A 12,484-nucleotide genomic window follows, 5' to 3' on the forward strand; every position below is an offset into this window, starting at 1 on the left:
AAGGCACGTATTGTATTGTTTCCATCGAGGATAAAAAAATGGAGTTTATATCATATTGCTTGAGTTTATCCCTCTACATCATGTCATCTTGCTTAATGTGTTACTCCATTCTTATGAACTTAATACTCTAGATGCATGCTGGATAGTGGTCGATGTATGGAGTAATAGTGGTAGATGCAGAATCATTTCGGTCTACTTGACACAGGTGTGATGCCTATGTTCATGATCATTGCCTTAGATGTCTTCATAATTATACGCTTTTCTATGAATTTCTCGGCAGTAATTTTTTCACCCACCATAATACATGCTATCTCGAGAGAAGCCACTAGTGAAACCTATGGCCCCTGGGTCTGTTTTCCATTATATTGCATCTCTTTAAATCTTGTTTACTATTTTGCAATCTTTACTTTCCAATCTATACAACAAAAATACAAAAATATTTACTTTACTATCTCTATCAGATCTCACTTTTGCGAGTGACTGTGAAGGGAATGACAACCCCTTTATCGCGTTGGTTGCAAGGTTCTTGATTGTTTGTGCAGGTATTCGGTGACTTGTGCGTCATCTCCTACTGGATTGATACCTTGTTCTCAAAATTGAGGGAAATACTTACGCTACTTTGTTGCATCACCCTTTCCTCTTCAAGGGAAAACCAACGCAAGCTCAAGAGGTAGGAGTGGCCCTCAGTATACAGAGGTTCCTGGGTTGTTTTACCACCTCTAGTCATAACCCTAACAACATTTTCATTTTTCTTACTATTCAACTCATTCAACAAATCATTTTGTGCCTTAAGTACTTGTTCTACTTGAGTTCTAACCATGGAAGCATGCTTACTAATAAGCTTAAGATCATTAACAGTTCTACTCATATAACCACCCAAGTACTCAAGCATGTGAGCATTGCGTTTCAATTGTCTACCAACATAAGCATTGAAGTTTTCTTATTTAACAATAAAATTATCAAACTCATCCAAGCATTGACTAGCAGACTTATTATGAGGGATATCACCTTCATCAAATCTATAGAGAGAATTGACCTCTACTACCTGTGTCGGGTTATCAAGACCATGTATTTCTTCAATAGGTGGTAAATTCTTGACATCTTCAGCTTTAATACTTTTTTATTTCATAGATTTCTTTTGCCTCTTGCATATCTCCAGGACTGAGAAATAGAATACCTATTTTCTTTGGAGTTGGCTTAGGACTTGGTTCAGGAAGTGTCCAATCATTATCATTACTCAATATATTATTCAATAGCAATTCAGCCTGCTCAACAGTTCTTTCCTTGAAAACACAACCAGCAAAACTATCTAGGTGGTCCCTAGAAGCTTTGGTTAGTCCATTATAAAAAATATCAATTATTTCAGTTTTCTTGAGAGGATGATCAGGCAAAGCATTAAGTAATTGGAGAAGCCTCCCCCAAGCTTGTGGGAGACTCTCTTCTTCAATTTGCACAAAGTTAAATATTTCCTGTAAGGCAGCTTGTTTCTTATGAGCAGGAAAATATTTTGCAGAGAAGTAGTAAATCAAATCCTTGGGACTACGCACACAACCAGGAGCAAGAGAATTAAACCATAACTTAGCATCACCCTTTAATGAGAAAGGAAACAACTTAAGGGTATAGTAATAGCGGATTTTTCCCTCATGTGCAAATAGGGTGGCTATATCATTCAATTTAGTAAGATGTACCACAACAGTTTCATATTCATAACCGTGGAAAGGATCAGATTCAACCAAAGTAATAAACTCAGGATCGATAGAGAATTCATAATCCTTATCAGTAACACAGATAGGTGAAGTAGCAAACTTAGGGTCATATTGCATTCTAGCATTAAAAGATTTTTCTTTCGGCTTAGCTAACATTTTCTTAAGATCATCTCTATCATTGCAAGCAAGAAAGTCTCTAGTAGTTTCTTCATCCATAATATAACCCTCAGGTACAATAGGAAATTCATATCTAGGGGGAGAATCATAATCTTTAGTTTCAATAATATCATCAGTTTCAGTAATATCATTCTCTCTAACCCTAGCAAGTTGTTTATCAAGAAATTCACCTAGTGGCACAGTATTATCAAGCAAAGAAGTAGTATCATCACAAGCATCATGCATAGCAGAAGTGACATCATCAATAACATGCGACATATTAGAATCAATAGTAGGTGTAGGTGTTGCAAGTTTACTCAAAACAGAAGGTGAATCAAAGTGCAGAGCTAGATGGCAGTTCCTTACCTCCCCTCGTATTAAAGGGATAGATCTTGGTTCTAGTATCTTTCAAATTCCTCATAGAGATCAATAGATATAAAGCCCAAGTGACTCGGAGAATAGAGCTATGCTCCCTGGCAACGGCGCCAGAAAAAGGTCTTGATAACCCACAAGTATAGGGGGTCGCAACCGTTTTCGAGGGTACATTATTCAACCCTAATTTACTGATTCGGCGCAAGGGGAGCCAAAGAATATTCTCAAGTATTAGCAGCTGAGTTGTCAATTCAACCACACCTGAAAGACTTAATATCTGCAGCAAAGTATTTAGTAGAAAAGTAGTATGGAAGTAACGGTAACGGTGGCAAAAGTAACAGTAGCAGTTTCGTAGCAATTGTAACAGTGGCAACGGAAAAGTAACTAAGCAAAGATCAATATGTGATAAGCTCGTAGGCAATGGATCAATGATGGATAATTATGTTGGATGGCATTCATCATGCAACAGTTACAACCTAGGGTGACACAGAACTAGCTCCAATTCATCAACATAATGTTGGCATGTATTCTGAATATAGTCATACGTGCTTATGGAAAAGAACTTTGCATGAGATCTTTTGTCCTACGTCCCGTGGTTGTGGGGTCCTAATGGAAACTAAGGGATATTAAGGCCTCCTTTTAATAGAGAACCGGACCAAAGCATTAGCACTTAGTGAATACAAGAACTCCTCAGACTACGGTCATCACCGAGAAGTGTTCCGACTATTGTCACTCCGGGGTTGCCGGATCATAAAATGTAGTAGGTGACTATAACTTGCAAAATAGGATCAAGAACACAAATATATTCGTGAAAAGATAATAGGTTTAGATCTGAAATCATGGCACTCGGGCCCTAGTGACAAGCATTAAGCATAGCAAAGTCATAGCAACATCAATCTTAGAACATAGTGGATAGTAGGGATCAAACCCTAACAAAACCAACTCGATGACATTGTAAATCCCATCCAACCCATCACCGTCCAGCAAGCCTATGATGGAATTACTCACGCACGGCGGTGAGCATCATGAAATTGGTGATGGAGGATGGTTGATGATGACGTTGGCGTCGATTTCCCCTCTCCGGAGCACCGAACGGACTCCATAACTGGTCTCCCGAGGAAGAACAAGAGGTAGCAGCGGCTCCGTATCATAAAACACGAGGATTCCTTCTCTCCGATTTTTCTCCCTTAACGTGAATATATGGAGTTGGAGTTGAGGTCGGTGGAGCTTCGTGGGACCCACAAGCCAGGGGGCGCGCCAAGGGGGGTAGGGCGTGCCCCCCACCCTTGTGGACAGGTGATGGGTCCCCTCTGGTTGATTCTTTCACCAATATTTTTTATTTATTCCAAAAGTATTCTCCGTGAAGTTTCAAGTCATTCCGAGAACTTTTATTTCTGCACAAAAATAACACCATGGAAATTAAGCTGAAAACAGCGTCTGTCCTAGTTAGTTCCATTCAAATCATGCAAATTAGAGTCCAAAACAAGGGCAAAAGAGTTTGGAAAAGTAGATACGATGGATACGTATCAACTCCCCCAAGCTTAACCCATTTCTTGTCCTCAAGCAATTCAGTTGACAAACTAAAAGTGATAAAGAAAAACTTTTACAAACTCTGTTTGATCTTGTTGTTGCAAATATGTATAGCCAGCATTCAGGTTTTCAGCAATATCATGAACTAACCATATTCACAATAACATGTAGGTCTCACATTTACTCATATCAATGGCATAATCAACTAGCGAGCAATAATAATACATCTTGGATGACAACACTTTTTCAAAACAATCATGATATGATATAACAAAATGGTATCTCGCTAGCCCTTTCTAAGACCGCAAAACATAAATGCAGAGCACCCCTGAAGATCAAGACAGACTAGACATTGTAATTCATGGTAAAAGGGATCCAGTCACAGTCATACTGAATATCAATTAATAACAAAGCATACAAATTACAGTGGTGCCCTCTAACTGGTGCTTTTTATAAGAGGATAATGACTCAGCAATAAAAGTAGATAGATAGGCCCTTCGCAGAGGGAAGCAGAGATTTGCATAGGTGCATGAGCTCGAGTTTTTTAAATAGAGATAAATAATATTTTGAGCGGTATGCTTTCCTTGTCAACATAACAACCAAGAGATCTTGGTATCTTCCATACTAGATACATTATAGGTTGTTCCCAAACAGAATGGTAAAGTTTATACTCTCCCACCACCAACAAGCACATTCCACGGCTGGTCTGAAACAACGAGTACCGTCCAACTAACAACAATCCTGGGGGGAGTTTTGTTTGAAATTATTTTGATTTGATTTGAGCATGGGACTGGGCATCCAATTACCAGCCATTTTCTCGTGAATGACGAGTGGAGTCTACTCATCGTGAGAATAACCCACCTAGCATGGAAGATACTGACAACCCATAGTCGCTACATGAGCGATTCGGGCATATAAAATAGATTATCATTTGAAGGTTTAGAGTTTGGCACATGCAAATTTACTTGGAACGGCATGTAAATACTGCATATAGGTAGGTATGGTGGGCTCATATGGAGCAACTTTGGGTTTATGAAAGTGGATGCACAAGCAATATTCCTACTTAGTACAAGTGAAGGCTAGAAAAAGACTGGGAAGCGACCAACTAGAGAGCGACAACAGTCATGAACATGCATTGAGATGAACCAACAATGAGTGCAAGAATGACTAGGATATAAATCACCATGAACATAAATATCGTGGAGACTATGTTGATTTTGTTTCAACTACACACGTGAGCATGTGCCAAGTCAAGCCACTCGAATCATTCAAAGGAGGATACCATCCTATCATACTATAGCACAACCATTTTAAAAGCATGGTGGCACGCAAGGTAAACCATTATAAACTCCTAGCTAATTAAGCATGGCATGAGTAACTATAATCTCTAATTGTCATTGCAAATATGTTTCATTCATAATAGGCTGAATAAGGAACGATGAACTAATCATATTTACAAAAACAAGATAGTCGAGTTCATACCAGCTTTTCCCTCCTCTCAATCATTTCATCATATATCATCATTATTGCCTTTCACTCGCACGACCGAACGGCGTGAATAATAATAATAGAGCACGTGCATTGGACTAAGTTGAAATCTGCAAACATTTATTTAAGGGAGAAGACAAGGTAATATGGGCTCTTCGTTAGATCAACAATAATGCAAATGAGAGCCACTCAACATTTTCATCGTGGTCTTCTCCTCTCGACCCCCAAAGAAAAGAAAAAGAATTTCAAAGAAACACACTGATTTGTTTTTGGAGTTTTTGTTTTTCTGAAGAAAGTAGAACAAGAACGAGAAAAACTATTTACACGGGAAAGCTCCCAACAAGCAAAAGAAGAACGAGAAATATTTTTGGATTTTCTTTAATAGTACTACTACATAAACATGGAAAGGAAACTAAACAGAAGCTCCAACTAATATTTTTTTTATTTTTCTCAAAGTTTTCCAAACACACAAGAAGAAAGCGAGAAAAATAAAATAAACTAACATGGATATTACAATGAAAAAGCATGAACACCGATAATTTGAGTGCATGTGTGAACCTGAATGTAATGTCGGTGGGAAATACGTACTCCCCCAAGCTTAGGCTTTTGGCCTAAGTTGGTCTATGCCCATGGATCAAAGTAGCCCTCTCCGGTGTACTGAGGAGGATCCTAGGGGTTCCACTGGTTAGCGAGCTCCTGCGGCTCCCACTGATAAATAGACTCCTGATATGGATCAGGTGATGGCTCTGGCTCAGGAACTGGGGATCGCGTCCCCTCCCAATATGCATAGTTCCATTCAAATCATGCAAATTAGAGTCCAAAACAAGGGCAAAAGTGTTTAGAAAAGTATATATGATGGAGACGTATCACCAGTATCCAGAGCTATGCATCTGTCGGCCGCTCGAAGAAAACCTGCTCGCGGAGGAGCACATGGCCTAAGATTGGGTCAGCACAAACCACCCGATTCGTCTGTTCTAACTCCAATGCCGCCTCCACCCAGGATGTGAAAGTCTACCCGAGACAATAAGCACGCCTTGTTGGATGATCGCCGGGATATCACCAAAGCAAGCCGCTCTGGGTGCACCGCCAGATAAGGGTTGATGGCATGCAAGACACACAGGGTGGTGTAGCACTTTCACGTAAGTATTTCAATTGGTAATCGTCTCAACGTAGAGTGGAGGAGAGTATTTATAGGTAGCACTTCTGTCACACACAAGTTTTCATAGCTCTTATGTGAAGTAACTGCCTGTGATTTTGCAAAGATTATTACTGTCCCAAGAGGCAAATGAACCAGAATAATAAATATGAAGAGTTTGTAACAGCGAGAGTAATAATACTTGAAAGTAAGAACATAAAAAAACAAAATGTAAGGTTGTGTTTTGTACAATTGAGAAGTTAGGCGCCGAGAATTCCGTTCTTGGTATACATCAATTGTGTCAGTGCGACGGTAATACCAGTTACCTTGTATCATGAATATAGTATTTGATTTGTTCGTTCAGTAGGCGGATCACCTTAAGATCATGGAACTCCTTGCGGGGTTGTGTTTCGTTCTGTTGTCCTACTTCACCGTTGCCACAGAGTGGTCGTCTACATAATTAAGGTCCTTAGACTAGAACCAAGCATTAAATTGACGAATTACCGTTAGCTCATATTACCTTCGATCCTCATAGATGTCCCCACCTATCACGTCAGAGGTCGCAGATTTCCTACACAATATGTGTTATCTGTGTATGTTTTGAGATCATGTTACCCGAGCCCTTAAATTGGACAATATGCATAGAGTTCACCACAGTATAGCAACTTACTAAACAGATTAATGTAAAAAGAAAAAACTTACTAGACATCTATAGTACCTAAATAGTTCATCCCCACTAACCTATTTCTCTTGACATGCAGCCTATCCACCTCAGCAACCTTGCCACATCATCAGTTACTTTAATTATTTTGATCATGCAGCTCACCACGTCAGCATAGAAAAACTTGTCTTTTTCGTTTTTGAGATTGACTGTCTGAGAAGCGAAGAAGTCAACCGGTTAAGGCATGTACAATGGTTGATAAGATAGTCTTATCTTAAGTCTTGCATGTGATTTAGAGATGACAACAATTTTTTTTTACAATGGGTCATCTCTTAGCCTTATCTTCAATAACTAGCAATTTCTAAAAATGTGGTGAAACATATTGTGCTAAGAGATCACCTCTTGTCTTCTCTTAAATAAGAGAAGACTCTTGTCTTCTCTTAAATAAGAGAAGACAAGCCTTTTCTTATGAGTTCTCTCTCCTTCACCTCATCATCTATTCTAGCGTGGCACTCCTAAGATAGCACCATTGTACATGCCCTAAGAAACCCAACAGAAGCCCATCGCTCTGTCTCTTCGCATCTCTTCCGTTTCCACCTCTCCGTACGCATTCATTATCTCATCCTCTATTCCCCATCTCCCCACCCGAAGCATCAATGCATCAGCGAATCTCCTCCCCTTCCCTCCCCTCCCCTCCCAAGCGGTTCTCCATCACACAGGACCAGCAACAACGCATGCGTTCCAGTATTACACGAGGGACACGGCTGGAGATAGAGAACATATCCAGTGCACCGGCTGGATTGATGCAACGGATGCACCGAGAGAATCTAGACCACCGAATGGAGAACAGACGGGCTGGATGTTAGCAGTAGGTGCCGGCTGGTACATTTTGCACAATGGACCTTATAAAGTCATTCAACGGCGCATCCAGTCCCTCCAAGATTCCATCGTCTCCTTCCCTTTGCTCTGTTCCACTCTGTACCTCTGAGGCGATCTGCAAGCTATGGTTATGGACTGATCGACTCATTTTTTTAGTTGAATAGAAAGACTGTTCATGAGTTATGTAAGTGCGTAGCTGCCTTTTCTTTTTCTACAAAGGATGCTTTAGCTTATTGTTAACTAACAAATCTGCGATCTGGCCATTACGTGGAAAAGAATGCTAATTCCCAAACCGGCTTATTTATATGACAAATTTAAGAGGTGCATTTGTATGGCGGTGTTAATAATTACATATCAAGTATTCAAGTGTCATAATCACCGGAGAAGTTGCACTAAGGCTTCAAGATGTACTAAAGTAGTTTCATGCAAGCTACAATTGTCTCGCAGAAAACTTAACAGTACCATATTTAAATTTCTTGTACACCGCTTTCGTATAAGCAGTCGGATTCACTCATTGTGTACATATATGACATACATATTTCATAAGGATAGCTCTGTTCTACACGGCTCTTAAACAGAAGGTCCACCATGTTCTATTACCAATCACTTTACTACAAGAGATACATTACGTTTCAGATGCCAATATATCCTGAATTAGCAGCTCCCCTCATCACCTGACAGAGATATCTTGGCTGGCTGGAAGAGACAAAGTGGATGCAATTATAGATGAGCTTGCAGCTAACATGCTGACAGTACCTGAAAAAATAGGAACATCGTTTCAATGATGCTGCTTAAGATTTGTGTACCAAATCATGGCTCTTACTCCTAAAACCATTGGTGAGTGTTGATCACAAAAAAAAATCTTACTTACTGACATTACAAAAAATATATTTTTGTTCCAGATCTTGACCTTAATGTCTGCTCTTCATTCCTGCAAGCTGATGAGGTACAGAAAAATTAAAAGAAAGGAGTACAGCTAACCTGAAATTGATATAAATCAAGTGAAGAACCATAGTTTGTTGTAGATTAAAGGGGCACACCACTTGCTTTCATTTATTAGAATGAAACCTAAAAGTGTGAATTCTCAGTTGCAAGCACAGGAGCAAGCATCAGACTTAGTTTAGAAATAGTTGAACAAAAACAGCGATAGCCACAGGTCGGCCAGAGTACATCTACAAGTAAAATTCACATGTACTATAGTTACATGTAACAAGAATTTGTGAGATGATTCCAGGCGTGTTCGCTCGATCAGTATTGTTGATTTTAAAGCATTGTCAGAATGTGGATTGCAACCAAGAACAAAAATCATGAATAAGAAGAACTAGTAATGATTTCAGAAAGTTCAATTGGACATCAAAATGCAGTTTCATTTTTAGATCGACAAAGTGAATCAAAATAACACACTTCAAAATATAATCTACTACAGACATGTATGCTAACTCGCTCGTAACCATTTTTCACATACAAGTCATAACATTCATGCACAAATCTTACTTTATAGGCTGCAGGAGATATGAAAACTTTTTACTAAGTATGGGAACAACGAGCACATCTCTCTTTGCGTGTTTGCTAGTCCATTGCTGCAATTGGGGGAAATTGACAGATGGGAAGAAACATAATACTTTGGACAACTGAATAGGAGATCATACCCTGGATACTTTAAGCTGCAGAAGATGGCCGGCTTTGCATTGGCTGGCTCAATGTTGCCCAGATCCCACAGCACGGCGACGCTACATGTAAGCGCTCGTCGCTGGCGCGGCCATTTCAGGGGAGAGGGGGCACTTGTACGGAGCTGGAACTAGGTAGTATACACGAGAGGGAGAAGATTAGAGTGGCCCAGCAGAGGGGGAGATGCAGGGGAGAGAGGCGACGAAGCAAATCGATAACCCTAGCTTGCAAATCGTCGGTGTACAGGTACAGAAGGGAGAAGAGCCGAGGGAAGAAGACGATGGGATCTTGGAAGGACTGCTTGTGCAGTTGAATGACTTTACAAGGTCCATTCTGTGAAATGTACCGGCTGCCATACAGATACACCCAACCCGTTCGTTCTTCATCCAGTGGCCCAGAATCAGCCGGCGCATCCGTTGCACCAATTCAGCCGGTGCACAGGATACGTTCTCGCTGGAGATATCCCCTGTCAACGACGCCCACCTCCGCACGAAGCGCAGCCCGATAGCAACATCGCTGCGCTCCCCGCCGTGCGTTGACGCTTTGCCCTCCGGCGTATCTACCCGCCACACGGCTGCCAACGGTAGCGGCAGCAACATCTACGCGGTATGGTCTACGACAATTGGCCCCTACGCCTCTTCCCGTGTCCGCGGCTCAGATGGCCCACGTCCATGGCCGCTCACGGCGTGTGGTGCATGGCCTGGCGGCACTCGGCCCTTCACTGCTCCCGACGAGGCCAATCCCGCGGCATGGCTGCCGACGGCAGCGGCGGCGCACGGCCCGGCGCAACGATATCTGACCCCTGCCACCGCTGCAAGGATGGATGACCCCTTTTTTGCAACCAAGCTCTGCCGAAAAGGTGAGGGGGAAATGGTATTTGTTTCTGCTCCATCATTGGAAGATTTGATCCAAAATTTGTCAGGTGTTGAATCTTAAATTCTTAATCATCTAGAGTTTGATAAGGTGAGAGAGATCCCAGAATTTATTTTGCTGAAGGCGTTTTGTTCAAAATTTCGCCATGGTATTTTGGACGACGTCAACATTTAATCAGAAGAAGATTCTTGCATTTGATTGAATACATTTATTTTGGAGACTATCACCAGTCAAAACGTGTGGTGTGGTCCTTTGTTAGCTAATAATAATCTAGCGTGACAAGTAGTCAGGGCTGCTACGGCAGCGTAGTAGTTTCAGTTAGCTGTCAGTTTAGTTAGTTGTTTATTCGGTTTCAGTTAGAGAGCCCGAGGGCACAGTCTGTGCGATCCCGAGGCCGTAGCTCACGGCGAGAGCGCGCTCCTGATCGTGGGATGGCACGATCCAGTAGAGGGGGCAGTCCTCGATCCGTTTTTCCCGTTGATCAGTGAATAAAGGAAGAAGAAAACGCAGCAGTTCATTGCACTGCACAAAAGGTTTAGACTCCTGTTTTCTCATCGCCATCGATCGATCTCTAGATTTAGGGGCAACAATTGGCACCAGAGCCAGGTTGAGGGATGGCGAACGATGACAAGTCCAAGTCGCCGCAGACCTCGGGCGGCACACCGCGAGCGCAGATCACCGACGGCGATGAGCAGCCAGGGACGATCGTGCAGACTCGGGTAGTGCGCGAGGGGGGCGGCGGATCGCCGTGGCCGATGCTCACCCTACCAACTACGGGGACTGGGCCCTCCTGATGCAGGTGAAGCTCGAGGGGCGGCACCTGTGGGAGGCGATTGAGACCGGCACGGCAGTGCGCAGCGACGACAGGCTCGCCATGGAGGCGATTCTGTCCGGGGTGCCGCCTGAGATGGTGGCGACCCTTGCGGCAAAGAGCACGGCAAAGGAGGCCTGGGAGGCCATCAAGACCATGTGCCTCGGCGTGGCGTGTGTGCGGGAGGCCAAGGCGGCAACTCTCAGCAAGCAGTACACCGCCGTGGCTTTCAACAACGACGAGTGCATCAACGACTTCCCCATGCGTCTGACAGGTATGGTGAACCAGCTCAGTCTCCTTGGAGAGACAATTCCGGAGAAGAAGGTCGTCCGCAAGTTCCTTTCTGTCGTACCTCGACAGTTCTCCAAGATTGCGCTCTCTATTGAGATGCTTGTCGATCTCGACACGCTCTCGATGGAGGAGCTCATCGGACGCCTGAAGCCGGCGGAGGAGCGCTATGGCCTGGACTCCGCGAACACCGGTGGCGGCCAACTCCTCATGACGGAGGAGGAGTGGCACGCGCGCCTCAAGCGCCAAGAGCACGGTGGATCCGGGGGCAGCGGCTCCGGGTCAGGGCGTGGTGGCGGTCGACGTGGGCGAGGCCGCGGACGTGGCAGTGGACGCGGCACCGGCAGCCGCGCGAAGCCTACTGATCAGTGCCGCCACTGCAAAAACTATGGGCACTGGGCGCGCGAGTGCCGAACACGCATTCGCGAGGAGGCGAATCTCGCCGAACATGGCGGGCACGCTGCAGACGGGCACGACGACGATCCAAACCTTCTGATGGCGGTGATCGCCATGGACCCGCCGCAGACCAAGGGGGAGCACATCATGCTCAATGAGGAGCATGCAGAGGTGAATCTGGGCGTAGACAATGAACCATCTGACGGCCCGTAGTTCCTGGACACCGGCGCGTCCAACCACATGACCGGCGATCGCACGACGTTCGCAGAGCTGGACGAGGGCGTCACCGGCAGCGTCAAGTTTGGAGACGGATCCAGCGTGGCCATCCACGGCCGTGGCACGATCACGTTCACCGTGCGCAGCGGCGACCAGCGTGCTCTGACGGACGTCTACTTCATCCCGCGTCTGAAGTCCAGCATCATCAGCCTCGGGCAACTGGACGAGCACGGCTGCACCGTCAAGATCCAAGGCGGCCTCCTGACCCTGTATGATCGGCATCGACACGAGCTAGCCCAGGTATG

The 12,484-nt window shown here is 43.8% G+C and overlaps 1 long non-coding RNA gene across 1 annotated transcript; it reads right to left on the reverse strand.

Moving 5' to 3' along the window:
- Positions 1-8,375: 8,375 nt before the first annotated feature.
- LOC123108415 (uncharacterized) lies at positions 8,376-9,887 on the reverse strand. Its single transcript, XR_006451902.1, has 3 exons — positions 9,577-9,887; positions 8,799-8,865; positions 8,376-8,683 (listed from the first exon to the last, which is right to left on the reverse strand). It is a non-coding gene; the product is annotated as an uncharacterized lncRNA (long non-coding RNA).
- Between the last annotated feature and the right edge of the window lie 2,597 nt (positions 9,888-12,484).

The sequence above is a fragment of the Triticum aestivum genome, chromosome 5A (assembly GCF_018294505.1).
Source record: "Triticum aestivum cultivar Chinese Spring chromosome 5A, IWGSC CS RefSeq v2.1, whole genome shotgun sequence".
Taxonomy (NCBI): domain Eukaryota; kingdom Viridiplantae; phylum Streptophyta; class Magnoliopsida; order Poales; family Poaceae; genus Triticum; species Triticum aestivum.